This window comes from Mustela nigripes, chromosome 17, assembly GCF_022355385.1.
Source record: "Mustela nigripes isolate SB6536 chromosome 17, MUSNIG.SB6536, whole genome shotgun sequence".
Lineage (NCBI taxonomy): Eukaryota > Metazoa > Chordata > Mammalia > Carnivora > Mustelidae > Mustela > Mustela nigripes.
Window position 1 is genome coordinate 41979917 of NC_081573.1, and position 19299 is coordinate 41999215.

General features: G+C 42.8%; 1 protein-coding gene across 5 annotated transcripts in view; it reads right to left on the bottom strand.

Annotated features, from left to right (window-relative positions):
• The window catches only part of GFOD2 (Gfo/Idh/MocA-like oxidoreductase domain containing 2), a 35711-nt gene that overhangs the window by 11006 nt on the left and 5406 nt on the right, over nt 1–19299 (bottom strand). For 2 of the 5 annotated variants that reach the window (XM_059382810.1, XM_059382808.1), the window contains exon 2: nt 18800–18962. The exons of 2 other annotated variants lie outside the window; for them this stretch is intronic. The gene's annotated coding sequence lies outside the window, so the exon portion shown is untranslated. Of the gene's footprint in view, nt 1–6681; nt 6792–18799; nt 18963–19299 lie in introns of all 5 variants that reach the window. One more of the 5 variants, XM_059382809.1, reaches the window with a different exon arrangement.

Genomic DNA, 19299 nt, shown 5'->3' on the forward strand with positions numbered 1-19299 from the left:
CAGCTGAGGCTACCTTCTGGACTTATTCGGAAGCAAAAAGTTCTCTGCCACAAAAGCACAAATGAAACACTGCTCTAGAATGAAAAGCTGCAAACCTTTCCCCACTGAGACTTAAGGATATCAGCAATATCCATCTACTGGCAGAAGGAAGAACGAAAAATGAGGAAAGCGGAGTTCAAATCTCTCTTCTGTTCTGTTTCTTTATGTTTTGTGTTTTGTGTGACTCTGGTCTAATCAATTATCCATCAGGGCCATAACTGTACAAGTTCATGAAGCTATGATATTATATTGGGAAAGGAAAAGATGGGAGACAAAAACCAGTACAAGCTGGAAGAGAACTACTTAGGCACTACACAGATTATAACTTAAAAATTTATGGTAGCATAGGAAAGTATTCATTATAAACAAAAAATAACAATAACAACAACAACAAATGATTTCAACTACCAAACTGGCAACAACAAGTTTAACATGTTATTTTTTGTATAAAGACATTTTTATATAAAGACTCTACCATTGGGGCGCCTGGGTGACTCAGTTTTTAAGTGTCTGCCTTCAGCTCAGGTCATGGTCCTGGGGTCCTGGGATCGAGCCCCGAGTCGGGATCCCTGTTCAGCAGAGGGTCTGCTTCTCCCCATCCCTCTGCCACTCTCCCTAGCTTGTGGGCGCGCGCTCTCTCTCTCTAATAAATAAATAAATAAAATCTTAAAAAAAAAAAAGAAAGAAAGAACAAAACTAAACAAAAGTCTGGACACCGAGGAGGGCATGTGATGTAACGAGCAATGGGTATTGAGTCGCGGGCCTGTACCTCTGAAACCAATAATATAGTACATGTTAATTAACTGAATTTAAATGAAAAAACTTTTAAAAACTTAACAACAAAACAAAACAACAACAACAAACCTAAAGAAAAGTCATCCTGGAAACCAAGATGAGATTTGGGTGTGCTCAGAGTACCTGGTTTCCCCCTACAGCAGCCCATCTACTAACCCAGTGGTCCCAGCTCTGGCTGTGTATTAGGTACTGGTAACTCCAGACCCACCAAGTCAGAGTAGAGGGATGAGGCTGTGTCACTATCAATTTCTTTTCAAGTTAAATTCTTTTTTTTTTTGTGATAAAATACACATAAGATTTACCATCTTAACCACTTGTAAGTGTACAGGTTCAGTGATATGAAGTGCGCTCATATTGTACAACTGTTAACCACCATCTACCTCCGAAACTCTTCATCTTGCAAAACTGAAACTCTGTACCCATTAAACACTAACTCCTCATCCCAATCCCTCTCGTCACCCCAGGCAACCACCATTCTACTTTCTTGTTGTTTTAAAAAGTATATATAGGGGCGCCTGGGTGGCTCAGTGGGTTAAAGCCTCTGCCTTCGGCTCAGGTCATGATCCTGGAGTCCTGGGATCGAGCCCCGCATCGGGCTCTCTGCTCAGCAGGGAGCCTGCTTCCTCCTCTCTCTCTGCCTGCCTTTCTGCCTCCTTGTGATCTCTTTAATCTGTCAAATTAATAAAATCTTTTTAAAAAAAGTATATATATATTACTCTAGGTACTTTGCAGAAGGGGAATCATACAGTATTTGTCTTTTTGTGGTTGGCTTATTTCACTTAGTGTAACATCCTCCAAGTTCATCTATGTTGAAGCATGTGTCAGAATTTCCTCACCTTTTAAGATCAAATAATATTCCATTCCATGTATATATCATATTTTGCTTAACTATTCATCTGTACACAGACATTTGGGTTGCTCTCATGTTTTGGCTATTGGAAATAATGTTACTATGAACATGGGTGTTTGAATCTCTCTTCAGGAACCCCCCGCCCCAAGACTCGGCTTTCAATTCTTTTGGGTTTATACCGGGATATAGAATTGCTAGATCATATGGTAGATTCTTAATATATTTTTAACATGGTTTTTTTTTTTTTTTTAAAAGATTTTTTATTTATTTATTTGTCATACAGAGAGAAGCGAGAGCAAGCATAGGCAGACAGAGTGGCAGGCAGAGGCAGAGGGAGAAGCAGGCTCCCCGCCAAGCAAGGAGCCCGATGTGGGACTCGATCCCAGGACGCTGGGATCATGACCCGAGCCGAAGGCAGCCGCCCAACCAACTGAGCCACCCAGGCGTCCCAATTCTTAATATATTTTTAAAGATTTTATTTGTTTATTTGATAGAGAGAGAGATCACGAGTAGGCAGAGAGGCAGGCAGAGAGAGAGGGGGAAGCAGGCTCCTTGCTGAGCAGAGAGCCTGATGCAGGACTCGATCCCAGGACCCTGAGATCATGACCTGAGCCGAAAGCAGAAGCTTAACCTACTGAGCCACCCAGGTGCCCCAGATTTTTAATATTTTTTAAAAAATATTTTATTTGTCAGAGAGCGATCAAGCGTGCACAAGCAGGGGGAGCAGTAGGCAGAGGGAGAAGCAGGCTCCCTGCTCAGCAGGGACCCTGATGTGGGATTCCATCCCAGGACCTTGGGATAATGACCTGAGCTGAAGGCAGATGTTTAATCAACTGAGCCACCAAGGCGCCCCCTTATAGTAGATTTTTAATTTTTTGAGGAACCATCAAACTGTTTTCTAGTGGGTCTGTACCATTTACTTTATTTTTTAAAGATTTTATTTATTTATTTGACAGAGATCCCAAGTAGGCAAGAGGCAGGCAGAGAAAGGGGGTGGAAGCAGGCTCCCCGCTGTGCAGAGAGCCCAATGTGAGGCTCGATCCCAGGACTCTGAGATCATGACCTGAGCTGAAGGCAGAGTTAACCCACTGAGCCACCCAGGCACCCCGCTTTTTTTTTTTTTTTTTTAAGATTTATTCATTTATTTTAGAGAGAGAGAGTGTGTGCAGGAGGAGGGACAGAGGGAGAGATGGGGAGAGAAGCAGAATTACCACTGAGTGAGGAGGCTGATGTTAGGCTTGATCCACAATACTGAGTTCATGACCTGAGCTGAAATCATGATTTAGATGCTCAACTGACTTAGCCACTCAGGTACCTCTGGAATTGTTTTCTTAATTTCATATTCAGGTTGATCATCTCTTTTGCTTCTAGTGTAGATACAAATGTACTATGTAAACTACATGTCTATCCTAGGAGTTGGTTTGCCAGTACAGCCTGCTTGGCCCTACCTGAAGGATACCTGTGCTTTTGTGAACCAATGAAATAAGTATGACTTGGGCTGCCTCTAATTCCAGATCCCTATCAGCTTCCTGGCCTTGTGTCTCTACTCTCTGGGACTGTAGATCTTGGCTTGCCCCCTACACTCTTCTGGTGGGTTTTATCTCAGTCATCACTCTTTCTAATAATGATGAATAATGTCTATAGACTCTCAGCTGTTTTCTTCCTCTTTGCTGATAAATCTGCCCTTACAAACTTCCTGTATGGCTAGAAACAGGTCACAGAGTATCTTTATAATTATCATGTCCTGGACTTCTTCAGCTATTGTGGTCACCTTCTGCATTTGCAGTTTTGTTTTTGCTTTGTTGTTGTTTTGGCTACTTACCTATCATTAATATCCTGGGAGCTTGAAGTTTCTGCATAAGTTTTATGGGTCATTAATTACCATCAACTTTAAGGGCCAGAGGAGTGACACAACTACTATAAACAAGGACATCCATGTTCTCTCTAAATTCATGCCCAGGACAAACTTCCTCCTCTCTCCCATCTCATTTCTTTATGCTCGAGTTATATTTGGGTGTATGTATGCATTGGTGGCTTAAAATAACAGAATGGATCTGAAGACAATTTAATAACCTCTGTTTTACTGACAGTGACTTAAAGGGTAGCTTCACCAACACCCATAAATGGGCATCAGCTGGCCTCTGAGGAAGCCAGATGGCATGAAGCTAGGCAGGCTTGATCACTAGGTATTTCCTGTTCAAGCAGGCAGAGCTGGTTTCCCTTATTTCAGTGACTACCCTTTCTAACCTCTAAAACTTCCCTACTCCCTGCCTTTAACATCCTTACATATATACCTTTTGGGTCCTCCAGAGATCTCCATCAGGTCAGTCTGCCTAGCTCACATGCACTCTAATCACCACACGCTGATCAGGAATGAAGGACTTTGCAAGGCTGTGGGGAAGATAGCACAGAGGGGAGATGCACGGAATCTGCAGTCACTTGGCCTGGCTCAAGTCCTGGCTCTACCACTTATCAGCTAGGTAACCTCAGGTAAGTTTTTAAATCATCACGCTTCTGTTTCCTCAACTGTAAAATGGGACAGTTGAATCTACCTGATATGGGAGTTAAAGATTAAATGAGTTAATATTTGTGAAGCTTTTATAACAGGGCCTGGCCCATAGTTAAGTCTCTGCATACATCATTTTAGAAAAGATTTCTCCAACTTCAAAAGCCGTGTAGGAACATAAAGAATATTCTGAGCTATGGGACGCCTGGGTGGCTCAGTTGGTTGGACGACTGCTTTCACCTCAGGTCATGATCCCGGAGTTCCGGGATCGAGTCCCGCATCGGGCTCCCAGCTCCATGGGAGTCTGCTTCACCCTCTGACCTTCTCCTCGCCCATGCTCTCTCTCACTGCCTCTCTCTCAAATAAATAAATAAAATCTTTAAAAAAAAAAAAAAAAGAATATTCTGAGCTAAAATGCAGCGAAGTACGATAGTGTAGAAGACAGTACATCTAAGTCCACACAATCCCGTTCTGCAGATGACGATACAGAAGCTCAGAGAGGCTAGGTAACCTTTCTAGAGTTCTGCAGCTGGCTGTATGTGACCGAACGGCCATAACCAGCTGTGAAACCCTGGGCAGGCTACTTAGCTCCCCTGACCCTCTGCAAAAACACAAGTTTTATATGTGTGGAACAACTCTTCTTTCATTCTTTTGTGCTAAAAAATGAGCCAGGGAAGTTCATCCTGTTGTCTGGCTTGGCAAGTGCTCGCCTCAGATCCACCACTCAAACCAGTGCTGATTGTTCATAAATCACACCTTTATTGAGGGGCCAATGGGAAGGCTGTGGAGACAAAAGAATGAAAAAGAGCCCAGATTTTGGGGGCAAAAGGTCAGAAAGGTGTGCAGGAGCCAGAGCTGGTGGCACCAAGCACTAATCTTGGGAATTTGGGCTTTCATAGGTGGGTGTGCTTAAATGCTGGTGTGCCCCACCTTCCCCACCTGATCCCCTCTTGGCCCTGCTCTCTCAGGAGTCATAAGGCCAATTTCTAAGGCTCCATGCTATGGGTTCACCCAATGGGAAGCACCAGGAGGAGATCAGAGAGCAGGAAGAGAGATAAATGGATGGAAGGATCCATCCATTCTCTGCCTTCTCTCTAGCAGGATGTGGTTCTGGCAGGGCCTGTGTTCCTTGACAGGGTCACAGTACCTACTAAGGACCCCTCTCCTATAGCAATAGCTTTTACTGGTTCTGGTATCTGTACCCTCTTCCCACTGTGCTAGAGGCGGTAACACTGACTACTAGCGGTAGCCAGTTCCTGGGTGCCCCACCATCCCTTGTAGGTTTGTTTCCTTCACTGTTCACTTACAGAACACTGTAAATAGCCCCTTCATTAAAGACTTTTCAGTGAACCCTTTTAGTGTGCTGCCTGGACTCTAACATAGAAACCAATTAAGAACCATTCAAAATTTTTTTTTTTTTTAAGATTTTATTTATTTATTTGACAGAGAGAAATCACAAGTAGGCAGAGAGGCAGGCAGAGAGAGAGAGAGGAGGAAGCAGGCTCCCTGCTGAGCAGAGAGCCCGATGCGGGACTCGATCCCAGGACCCTGAGATCATGACCTGAGCCGAAGGCAGCGGCTTAACCACTGAGCCACCCAGGCGCCCCCATTCAAAATTTTTAACGTGAATTAGGTGGAAAAGAGTTTAACAGACTGTAGACAAAAAGTCAGTTAGGGTACAAGTAAAAGATAAGGAGGGTTTGATGTAGGGAATGAAATGGAGCAGACTGTGTACATCTGTCAAAACACTCAGGACTGTAAGAAGAGACTTACTCCCCACCACGGAGGGCAAATCCAAACTGACCCCCCTGGAACACAGTCACATCCATTCCTTTATCTATGGCTACTTTTGTAATACAACAGCAAAAGTAGATGACACATTAATCAAACAGCACACAAAAATAAAAGATATTTACCATCTGGCCCTTTACAGAAAACGTTTGCCAATTCCTGCCATATCCCATGGGTTATGAAGCTAGGAGCTCCAAGTGACAAAATGTGGTCATGAAGGTAGCCAGGATTATGATAAAAAGAACATCCTAGGGCGCCTGGGTGGCTCAGTGGGTTAAGCCGCTGCCTTCAGCTCAGGTCATGATCCCAGGGTCCTGGGATAGAGACACACATTGGGCTCTCTGCTCAGCAGGGAGCTTGCTTCCCCCGACTCCTGCCTGCCTCTGCCTACTTGTGATTTCTGTCTGTCAAATAAACAAATAAAATCTTAAAAAAAGAAAAAAAGATAAATATAGGGAAAAGGCACCATCTGGTAGAGCTTCTGGTAATGTTTTTTAAAGGAGGTAATCTCCACTGACAGGGGGTATTTTCCCCTCTTTCTGTCTGAAATGCAGCCAGTGTGGCTGGAGTTGCCATAATCAGATGACCACCAGGAGGCAACCTGAGGTTGGAACACAATTTCCTGCAGACATTGGCACAGAGATGGTGAATCACCCTCAAGGAACTCCCAGACAGCCATGTAAAGACATTTGTTACTCACTATAGGTATCTGTCATTCAGTATAGGTAGAGCAACAGAAATCTGTGTGTGGCACAGACAACAGCCATCCTTAACAGGTCCACAGGTAGTGTGCAAGCAGGAAAAGGTTTCCTGGAAGAGAGGATGTGACAGGTCCAAGGTAGTCAGAAAGACAAGAGGTCACTCAACCTCTCCAACACATCCAATGACAAGACCCTCCCTTTACTGTTGGCTTGCTTCTTTTCTGGGGCCATTTCAGCCAGAAAACTACTCTGTAGATGGATCTGAAGTCATTGGTCTTTTTTTACATTGTGGAATTACCTGTGATGATTCTTTTTTTTTTCTTTTATAAGATTTATTTCAGAGAAAGAGGGAGTGAGCACGAGTGGGAGGGGCAGAAGGAGAGGAACAGAATCTTAAAAACACACTCCAGGGACACCTGGGTGGCTCAGTTGGTTGGATGACTGCCTTCGTGTCAGGTCATAATCCCGGAGTCCGGGGATCGAGTCCCGCATTGGGCTCCCAGCTCCATGGGGAGTCTGCTTCTCCCTCTGACCTTCTCCTCGCTCATGCTCTCTCTCTCAAATAAATAAATAAAATCTTTAAAAACAAAACAAAACAAAACAAAACAAAAAAACCCCACACACTCCAAACTCTAGCATGGAGCCTGACTGGGGGGGCTCAATTTCACCACCATGAGAATTATGACCTGAGCTGAAATCAACAGTTAGGACACTTAACCCACTGAGTGACACATCTATCTGTGATGTTTTTTTGTTTTTGTTTAAAGATTTTTATTTATTTGACAGCGAGAGAGCAAGTGCACAAGCAGTGAGAGCAGCTGGCAGAGAGAGAGGCAGGCTCCTCGCTGAGCAGGGAGCCCAATGTGGGGCTCGATTCCAGGACCCTGGGACCATAACCTAAGCTGAAGGTCGATGCTCAACCGACTTGAGCCACGCAGGCAACCCCTATCTGTGATGTTTCTAATGAAACTTTTCTGTTTCCTTTTACTTCGTAGGTGGTCATAGGTCATTTGCACAATGGCCACAATAACTACCTTTTTTTCATGCCATCACATAGTGAATCACCTCACAATGACTCTGGACTTACTGCTCTGGCCAATGGCATAAGAGCAAAAACCAAGAGGTTTGAAAAATACATGTGTGTGAAGGCTTGCTCTCTTACTGCTCTTGGGTTCTCTTGGGCCATCACTATGTGAATAAGCCTAGGCCATCCTTCTGGATCATAAGAGACATGTGACCAAAGTCATCCTCACTGACACAAAGCCAACTGCCAGTTATACAAGTGAGACCACCCCCAGGCCATCCAGTTCCAGCTGAGCAGACCCAGACCAGAACTACCACCCAGATTCCCCAAAAAATCATGAGAAAATCAAATCAGTACATTGTAAACCTTTAACTTACACAAGGTTATATGTCAATTACATCCCCATAAACCTGGGGAGAAAAGAATCATGAGAAATACTTGTTTTAAGCTACTAAATTGTGATGTTTGTTGTAACTGTTTATTATACAGCAAAGCTTACTCATACACTCCTATACAGACAGAACTCCATAATTCCCTCAGGTCTTCTTCATACTCTCTATCAGAAGGGTAGCCAAGATCAAGGCTGCTCTGGTTTGCCCACTCTCGGGTTTATCAATAATCCCCTGAAATAAGACCCCCCAGAACTAAATGCCATATCCTGAGCATACCCTGCTTTGGCCTTCTTCCTCTGGTTACTATACTCCTATCATGCAGTTCGCCTTCATTATAGACTTTGGACAGCCATGGCATCCTGACACACAGTAGGATCTTTCACATGGCCTAATAAATACTCTGTACTTCTGTCATCAGGTTTTTATAATTTCTAATTGTGGTTAAATACATATTAACGTAAAATTTACCATCATAACCATTTTTAAATGTATACTTTGGTGGCACTAAGATCATTCATATTGTTGCACAACCATCCTCACCATTCATCTGCCCAACTCTTTTTACCTTGTAAAACTCAAACTCTGGATCCATTAGACAACATCCTCTCCTCAACCCCCTGGAGAGGCAGGCAGAGAGAGAGGAGGAAGCAGGCTCCCTGCTGAGCAGAGAGCCCGATGCGGGACTCGATCCCAGGACCCCGAGATCAACCACCAGTCTACTTTGTCTCTAAAAGTTTACTCTAAAAGTTTTATATGAGGTAGACTACCTCATATAACTGGAATCACATAATACCATACTTTTGTGACTGGCTTATTTTACCTAGTATCAGGTCTTTAAGGGTCACCCATGTTGTAGCATGTGTCAAAATTTCCTTCCCTATTAAGGCTGAATAACATTCCATTGTACATAGACACCACAGTTTGCTTGTCCATTCATCCGTCCATGGACACTTGGGTTGCTTCACATCTTAACCACTGTGAATGATGTTATGCACACGGGTGTACAAATTAGTTTTTTTGAATCAAAGTTTATTTATTTATTTTTTTAAAAGATTTTATTTATTTATTTGACAGAGAGAAATCACAAGTAGTTGGAGAGGCAGGCAGAGAGAGAGAGAGGAGGAAGCAGGCTCCCTGCTGAGCAGAGAGCCCGATGCGGGACTCGATCCCAGGACCCTGAGATCATGACCCGAGCCGAAGGCAGCGGCTTAACCCACTGAGCCACCCAGGCGCCCCATCAAAGTTTAAAATTTTCCTCTAATAAATGTCATTTAACTTGGGCACTTATTTACCAGTTGAGATCTTTTTCAATATTTATTTACTATTTGTACCAGCTTCCTATCAGTTACAAACTTGATCAGCACGCTATGTCTTCAAGACAAAATAACTAACTTACAATATTATATTGTTACCAAATGCACATACAGAGTCTGAACTGACCAAATCTCAAGGCCAGCAACCAACTGTTCATAGGTTAGGCACCCAGCACAATTAGTCCTCAATAAATTTTTAGATAATGTCCTTTATAAACCCATATACCTTTCAGTGTTCACCAGTTGTCTTTCCCTGTGTCCAGAGGCCATTTGTTTAATAAAATGTTCTAGTACTTCACTATCAGGCTTACCTTTGACAGTTGGGACAACTGTTGCATGTCGCCCATCTTGGGGCATCTCCCTTTGCTTCATAATGCCTCAAGATTTTACTGAGAGTATATGGGGATATAGCATGGTCGCCTGCTAGTTTTCTCAGACCACAGCGATATAATTCAGATGGATCAGGAGAACAAAGCTGTTCTGAGAAGTGAGTATTCTACCTTCCCTGACCCTGCTTTTTCCAAATAGGTTCCTCTCCCAACCCCACAGCTAGGTCTTTGATAAAAGGAGGAATAAAACAGAGGTATTGAGTAGTTCATGTTTTCACTATCAGATTATTCTCTATTTAACCTAAGTACCTCTTGATATATTTTTAAGAATTCTTTTGGGGGTGTCTGGGTGGCTCAGTCGTTGAGCGTCTCCCTTTGGCTTGGGTCAAAATCTCTGGGTCCTGGGATCAAGCCCCAAATTGGGCTCTCTCCTCAGAGGGAGCCTGCTTCTCCCCTCTCCCACTCCCCCTGCTTGTGTTCCCTCTCTCGCTGTGTCTCTGTCAAGTGAATAAATTAACATCTTTAAAAAAAAATTTTTTTAAATTAACTGCATGTTTTTTAAGTGTCATTACTTGTTCTGAGATTGTGTCTCCCTGATCCTATTAGAAGCATCCAGCTCTTCAGAAGCTTGCAGATGGATAGAGTGTGGGTGGTTCCAGCCAAGCTATTTAAAAATGTATCTATAATAGTTTGCCCTGTAACTATTCTTTTTTAAATTACAAATTATGCTTTCTATTTTTCTTTTCTTTAAAAAGAGCCATTAGGGATTTCTATAGACAAAGTTACTGCCTTGTAATACTATCTCTACCCTGCAAGTCACACAAATGCAGTCCAATGATTTTCAGCTGAAGTTTTTTTTTTTTTGGTTTGTTTTTAAAGATTTTATTTATTTGACAGAAAGAGAAAGAGAGCACATAAGCAGGGGGAAGGGCAGATGGGAAGAGAGAAGCAGAGGGAGCAGAAAGCCTGATGTGGGGCTCCATCCCAGGACTCTGGCATCATGACCTGAGCTGAAGGCAGACACTTAGCCAACTAAGCCATTCAAGCACCCCTCAGCTAAAGAATTAAATCATTAGTTCAATGGGGGAAAGGAAACTCCTAAAGAAATGGGTGTTTACAAAGTTTCTAGAAAAACATATCAGAACATTTTTAAAAATTTTTTTAAAAAAATTTTATTTATTTGACAGGGATCACAAGTAGGCAGAGAGAGAAGAGGAAGCAGGCTCCCTGCTAAGCAGAGAGCCCGATGTGGGGCTCGATCCCAAGACTTTGGGATCATGACCTGAGCTGAAGGCAGAGGCTTTAACCCACTGAGCCACCCAGGAGCCCCAATAAATAAAAAATCTTAAAAAAAAAATAAATAATAGGGGCGCCTGGGTGGCTCAGTGGGTTAAGCCGCTGCCTTCGGCTCAGGTCATGATCTCAGGGTCATGGGATCGAGTCCCGCATCAGGTTCTCTGCTCAGCAGGGAGCCTGCTTCCCTTCCTCTCTCTCTGCCTGCCTCTCCGTCTACTTGTGATTTCTCTCTGTCAAATAAATAAAAAATCTTTAAAAAAATAATAATAATAAACTGTATACAAAAAGGTAAAAAATAAAATTAAACAGGTCCAAAGGAAGTAGAAGTGTAAAACATTCAAAACCTCAAACTGCAATTGTGCAACTATCTTATGCTATGTATTCAAGGCATCATGGCCAACAACCCAACAGTACAGGTCATAAATACTTCAGCTACCTGGTATTTGTCAAATACTATTAAAACGTTGCAACATCCAAGGGCCAATTTTCATTCTCATCCCACTTTGATGCTGACAGCAGCAGCATCTGATACAGCATGTTCGAGTCTCTTTGAAACACTCTTTAACTTCCAGAACACAAATTTCTCCTGTTATTGTCTCTGGCTACTTCTCAGTCCACTCTGCTAGCTTCTCCTGATAATGACTGTGGTAACCATGATGATCCTAGTTAGTCTTATGGCTTAAATATATATACTGTCTATTTTCTGAGGGCTCCTAAAGGTTTTTAGCAAGTCCTCTTTTTTTTTTTTTTAAGATTTTGTTTGTTTATTTGACAGAGATCACAAGTAGGCAGAGAGAGAAAGAGGGGTAAGCAGGCTCCCCACTGAGCAGAGAGCCCGATGTGGGGCTTGATCCCAAAACCCTGAGATCATGACCTGAGCCGAAGGCAGAGGTTTAACCCACTGAGCCACCCAGGCGCCCCGCAAGTCCTCTTTCTTAAGCTTCAGACTTGTTTAAGCAACTGCCTATCAGATACTTCTACTTGGGATTTTTTTTTTTAAGTAGGCTCCAAACCCCGTGTGGAGCCCAATGCAGGGCTTGAATTCATTACCTTGAGATCAAGACCTGAGGTGACATCAAGAGTCAGATCCTCAACCAACTGAGCCCCCCAGGTGCCCCAGATGTTTATATTAACAGGCATCCCAAACTTAAAATGTCCAGAATTAAGCTTCTGGAATCCCCCATCCCCTACCAAACTTGCTCTTCCCACAATGGCTTCATCTCAGAAACTGGTAACACAAAATTTCCAACAGTGCAACTTAAAATCTTGGAGTAATCCTTGATTCTTATTTTTCCTCTCCCACTTCACTTTTGATCCATTAACAAATCTTGCTGGCTCTCTACCTTTAAAATATATCCCGAATCCAAGCACTTCCCACCACTCCTGGTTGCTATCACCTCAGTTTAAGTCACAACCACCTCTCTTGCCTACACTATTGCAAAAGCTTAACTGACCTCTCAGATTCTACCCTGTCCCTCTACCCCATACTATAACCCAATCTATTCTCAACATAGCACAGAGAATGACTCAATTAAAATGTAAGTCAGGGGCACCTGGGAGGCTCAGTAGGTTAAGCCGCTGCCTTCGGCTCAGGTCATGATCTCAGGGTCCTGGGGTCGAGTCCCGCATCGGGCTCTCTGCTCAGCAGGGAGCCTGCTTCCCTCTCTCTCTCTGCCTGCCTCTCTGTCTACTGTGATCTCTCTCTGTCAAATAAATAAATAAATAAATAAAATCTTTAAAAATAAAATAAAATAAAATGTAAGTCAGAGCAAGTCACTCCTCTGCCCAAGCTCTCCACAGGCTCCCCATCTCTCTTGGAATAAGTGCCAAAGTCCTTCCACTGACCTACAAGTCCCAGACAATCTGTCCTCATCCCCTTCTTCTTTTTCTTTCTTTCTTTTTTTTTTTTTAAGATTTTATTTATTTATTTGAGAGAGAGAGAGAGAGAGAGCATGAGAGGGGAGAAGGTCAGAGGGAGAAGCAGACTCCCCAAGGAGCTGGGAGCCTGATGTGGGACTCAAGGATCATGACCTGAGCTGAAGGCAGCCGCTTAACCAACTGAGACACCCAGGTGCCCCCCCTTCTTCTTTTATCTTTCTTACCCTACATTCTATTTTTCTTCCCCTCGCTCACTCTGCTCCAGCCACATGGTTCAGTACTGAATGCATCTCAGACATGCCAGGTATTCTCCAACCAGGGCCTTTGTATTTGCAGTTCCCTTTTCTGTACAGATATCCAATTGGCTTACTCTATCTCTCACTTTCTTCAGGCTTGTACTTAATGTTACTGTATGAGAAACAAGTTATTTCCTATTTTATTCATTGTTGTATCCCCAGTGCCTAGAACAAGGCCTGATATATAGTGGCTGCTCAATAAATATTGCTAAAAATTTTCAGATCTTGTTCCTGCATGGTTAGTTAATAAACCAAGATATATATACTGAACTCATCAAAACTGTATACAATTCAGTGGTGTCTTGTGATTATGTTCACCAATATAATACAGATTACTTATGTCACTAATCTAAGTAGTTTGGAGTAAAATATGATTAAACTGTTCAGGAAAGAAAACAAGCATATGATAACAGAATAGCTTTGCCTGTCACTTGGGATTAGGAAAATGAGAAGCTACTCAGTCTTAAACTACAACTTGACCTGCTAAGAGGGTGCACCCACCTGAACTGTCCCTCCAACTAACATCCCTCCTCCACATAACATGACTCATGCTTTCTAGTCAGCTCCATCCCCCTGCAGTCAAGTTTCCTCCAACAGAGACGTGTACTGTATGGAAAGGGCCTTGTGACCTCAATGACCCAGCACTAAGAGATTATGCTCAAATACCAGCAAACAACTGTGAAGGGAAGGCAAGTGAGAGGAGACTCAAACAGGTTCCTAAGGACCCACTCTGCCTGCAGTGAAGCCTGCCCACCCCCACAGCCAGTCCATCACTACATTTCACCAACTGGACTCAATGTCCCTGAAATTCACCCACTGCTCTGGTTCCTGAACACAAACCTAATGTTTCTCCTGGTCCTGACCATTTCCTTCCCTAGACTTTAAGTGCCCCTAGGATAAAGCCCAAATTCTTTGATGAGGTTCAGAAAGCATCTCCCAGTATGAGTGGGCCCCTTCTTCAACTCTCTACCTGATCACTTTCCCCTTACACTGGATTTAACATGCTAGCAGCTACCATATCTAACTCCTTTAGTCTTGGTCTGAGATTTTGGTCCAAGCTGTCTGCTGTGCTTGAAACAATCTTTCTTGACTTACTCAGGCTAACTCTTTAAGGTCTCCCCTCAAACACCACTTCTTTAGAGGCCCATGCCTAGGCTGGGTTAAGCGATTCAGCTCACAGTTCACACAGCAGCCTGGGCTTTGGTTTTCATAGTGCCCATCACACTTCACTGGGATCACCTACGTTGTGTCTGTCACGATAGCAGGATCTTGCCTATCTCTTATACAATGCTGTCACTAGCACAAAACACAGTGGTTGACACGAAGTAGGTGCTCAGTAATGACTGAAGAATGAACCTAGGAATGAGTAAGTTCGAGAATGAATGAATCAGGAAGTCAGGTTAAAGCCTATCTAGGTGGTGCACTGACAAGAAGGCAACAACTTTTCCTGCCTAATTCCTTATTTGTGTTTCTAATTTTAAATAAATATATTTTTTAAAGATTTTATTTATTTATTTGAGAGAGAGACAGTGAGAGAGAGCATGAAAGGGGAGAAGGTCAGAAGGAGAAGCAAAGTCCCTGTGGAGGTGGGAGCCCAATACGGGACTTGACCCCGGGACTCCGGGATCAGGACCTGAGCCAAAGGCAGTCGCCCAAACAACCAAACCACCCAGGTGCCCTAAAATAAATATTTCAAAAATTACTTAAAATATTTAAAAATCTTATGAGTATAAGCTACTTTGCTCTTTTTTTTTTCCTTTTCTTTGAAGTAACCTCTATGGCCAACATGGGGCTTGAACTCACGACCCCCAGATCAATAGTCACATGCTCTACAATGGAGCAGGTCCAGGCACTCCAATTACAAGCTACTTTGAAAGATGCCCCAAAACTGATACTGTGGAGAAGTATCAGTGCCTAGGAGAAGGGCACTTGTGACTGAAAACCCAGGGGCAAAAGGATCTATATAACATGAGACCATAATTCTTGGGCATGATAAAAGAGATAAAACTGTGAAAGCCAATTTTAAGTTTAATTGTTGTTTCACAAAACTCAGGGCCTGTTGCGGAAATAAGCAGGAATGCCTTCTATGTGGCCTTCAACATCAGTCAGGTATCAAGAATTAATTAGGATGATGCATCTAATTGTCCCCCAGCCTGCCTTTTGGCACCCCGACATCTGGAATTGAACCAGTGTGGCAGACAGGCTGTCAATGTCAGAAGAGAAGAGTCAGACCCAAAGAGTAAAGGCAACCACACCCCCCACCATCAGAGCCTGGGCAGGAGAGGAAAGGGGACAGCGGGGGTGGGGTGAGGTATTGGCCTGCAGCCTGAGTTTGAAACTGCATGTCCATAGCCAAAGGAATGAATACCTACAGCAACAGCATGAATGCTTTCAGCAGCACTGCTTTCAGACAGATTGAAAGTGTATCTTTAACTGCATTTATGTTACCACTGAAAAAGCCAAACTAAAGAAGCAGGTGTTGAGTTTTACAAATTAGTTATGATAAATGTTTTGGTCCCTGGGTTTCAAAGATGCAGAGGCTCTCTGGAGAAGGTTTCTTCATTTTCCTAGGATTTGTTTATTTTAACAGTGCCTCCACTGATCCAGCGACATGGTCACAGATCCCTGCCCTCTCATTGAGAGCAAAACCACCAATAGGACAAAGGAAAGAAATGCTATTCCCTCAGCTCTACAAGCTGACACGGTGGTAAATTTGTTAGGCAGCTACCACAGGATGAGAGCATACCCAGCGCTGACCAAAGATGCCAGTTCCCTGTCCCCCTGCCCAGTCCGCACTGTCTGCACTGGAAGGCACTAATGAAAGACCTAACGACCTGTCCAATGAGGCAAAAGTACCCAAAGTACAAAAGGGTTGTACTAAATTGGGTCATAAAGAAAAAATTTAACACCCACAGAAGTATCTAGATTGCCTTTAGGTCTAAAAGTTAGCTTCAGCTGATGATTACAGTAGGAAAAAGTACTTACTTACCCACTATATTAATTTTTCATTGCTTTTGAAAATCCGGCAATAACAATTTTTCCCCCCTAAGACTTCTTTAACAATGAGTTCCACATTGACATCCCTCTGAAAATTCCATCCTCAGCTGTACTCTCTACCGGAGCAATGTTAAATAATCCTTCAATTTCACTATAACCTTCATGCAAACATTCCTAACTTCCAATTTCCAGCCTCAACAACTTGTTCCAGCTGTAGCTCTACTAAATTTATCTGTATCTACTAGAAATCCTCACTGAGTGACCTACCAGCTGCTCCCATCCTGAACTGTCTTTCCTCTCAAACACGAACCTCATTCTATCACTCTCACCCCTTTTAATGGCACACTATTCAGTCACCAGAGTTCTCTTCTCATTTGCTCCCCAATATTTAGAAGTGCCACAATGAGTCAGGCATTGTGCCAAGAGATGGGCACAGAGCAGTGATCCAGACAGGCGAGGTCCCTGGAGTTTAGTTTCCATTTCCTCCTACACCCACAGCTGAATACCAGGACTGATTCGACACAGGAACACAATGAGTGGTCAGAGATCTTTCACTGTGGCAGGCACGTGAACAAAGACTCTGCCTTTACTTTTAAACCACTGAGGTAAAGCACATTTGGCCATGATGCATGTGAAACAGTCAACCCTAGAGGGAAGAGTATTACATACTTTCGTTTTGATCTAGGGCCCAAGAAAGAAGAGGGCGAGTTTTTAATGATGATAAATGTTTTTCAATGTGCACACCTAATTTACCTAGTTTTCCAAGTGCTTTCAATCTTCTACTTGGATAAAAATACTCCTCTTCTGAGAAAACTGGTATTTCTGTGGCAGAAAGAGACAGTCTAGAGGGTCACCCATCTGCTTTCCTTCTGGATTTCAGGTATAGGACACCCCCCACCTTTTAAAAGATTTTACTTTTGAGTAATCTCCATACCCAACATGGGGCTCGAACTCACTGAGATCAAGAATCATATGCTCTACCAACTGAGCCAGCCAGGCACCCCTTGGACATAGGACATTCATAGGGGACTCTGGAGCACAACAACACAACAGCTCTGACTGGCATTCTCTACTCTGTGTTCCATGGCCTCTGGTCACCAAAAAGATTAAGTATTAAGTAGTTACTGGTGACTGGAAACGCCCAATGCCCTTCACAAGCATCTCCTTCGCATATGCAGCAAACTGCTTACTAGCTAGGCCATGACCACATTCAGCTGTGATTTCATTTAACAATCTTCTAGCTGCTCAATGTATATCTAAAATAATCTCATCTCAGGTCTTTGCCACACTATCCTCTTTCTTCTTTTATTTTTTATAATTTATAATTTTATACATTAATGTATAATGAAGGAGGCTGGTTATAAAATAAAATGAATATGAGACATGCATTCCTGAAACAGCCATTCGTTTTATGTTTTAGGATTTTCTGATTATTGTTTAAATAAATACAATGTCTTGTCCGCCACTGAGACTCTAAGCTCTTTTGGGACCAGGACTGGGTTTTATACAGTATTAAGGAGATAATAAGTCTCAAAAATTTCCCACTTCAAGGTATTTTGGTAACATATCCAGAAGACTTTGGAAATTACTTAGACATTTAAATGTTTTTTGATTAACAATCTTAGTATATCAGGGCTATAAAAGAAAGAGAAACAAAGGAAAAGAGAAACAAAGAACATTTTTTAAAACCACCAAGACCAGAAGCAAGTCCCTGCCTGGAGGAATAAAAACAGCCATTTAAACACAATGATTTAATTTTGAAAATAACATAGATAAGGAATTCTATGTTCATTTTCTCCACTGCTCCAAAATAGAAGCCATTGGCACAGGAATGTCAATGCAAAAGCCTGCAAAGTAACAGGAAATATGACTGATGTCTCTACCACTCCCTTTCTCCCTGACAATCAGAGGATGCCTGACAAGACAAACATTCTATCTCACATGCTCCCAGAGCCACTCCCAGAGAGGCCCCCCAGAGAAGATAACCATTTCCTAGCAGTAACCACCATAAGGCTGCAGAAAACATTAACCGCATGGAGCATTCTCTAATATGCTTTAGAACACCGTGCTACAAAAACATCCATCAAAACACACCAAAGATATGCTAAGGGTCGTCAAGATTATCTGTCAACAAGCACCAAACAAACAAAAACCCAAAACAAAACCCCCCTAAAAACAAACAAACAAACAAACAAACAAACCAAGTCTTAGAGGTACTTGGCTGGCTCAGATGGAAGAATATGCAACTTAACCTCAGGGTTTTAAGTTTGAGCCCATGTTGGGTGTAGAGATTACTTAAAAATAAAAAATCCTAATAAAAAAAAATAAGCCTTCAAAAGCCACATATGCTGTGTACAGTGTACCCTTCGATTACACACGTTTAAATTCATTATCTAGGTAACCACATTACTGACTGGTTCGGACACCTGGGATAGGAAACAGCAGTGTGGGTCTTCTGCCAGCCCTCTCCCTCAGCACTTTAATAGAGTCACAGCGTGAGAACGGGTGAGGGCCTGCGAAGAGAAGTGGTCCTGAATCATCTTTTACACCAGCAAAAAACTCTTAGGAAGGTTTGTTTTTTAAAATACATACTCATTGGGGCGCCTGGGTGGCTCAGTTGTTAAGCGGCTGCCTTTGGCTCAGGTCATGATTCCGGGGTCCTGGGATCGAGCCCGCCTTGGGCTCCCCGCTCAGTGGGAAGCCTGGTTCTCCCTCTCCCTTTTCCCCTGCTTGTATTCCCTCTCTTGCTGTGTCTCTGTCAAAAAAATACATAAAATCTTAAAAAAAATGATATATAAATGTATGTATGTATGTGTGTGTGTATATATATATATATATATATATATATATATATATATATATATAATGAGTGTGTATATATATACACTCATTATAGGGGCCCTGGGTGGCTCAGTTTAGTGTCCTACTCTTCTTTTTGGCTCAGGGTTCTGAGATCAAGCCCTGTGTAGGGCTCCACGCTCGATGGGGAGTCTGCTTGAGATTCTCTTCTCCTTCTCCCTCTGCCCCCTCTTCCCCTGGTCCCTCTCTCCCCATCTCAAATAAATCATAAACACACACACACACACACTCAT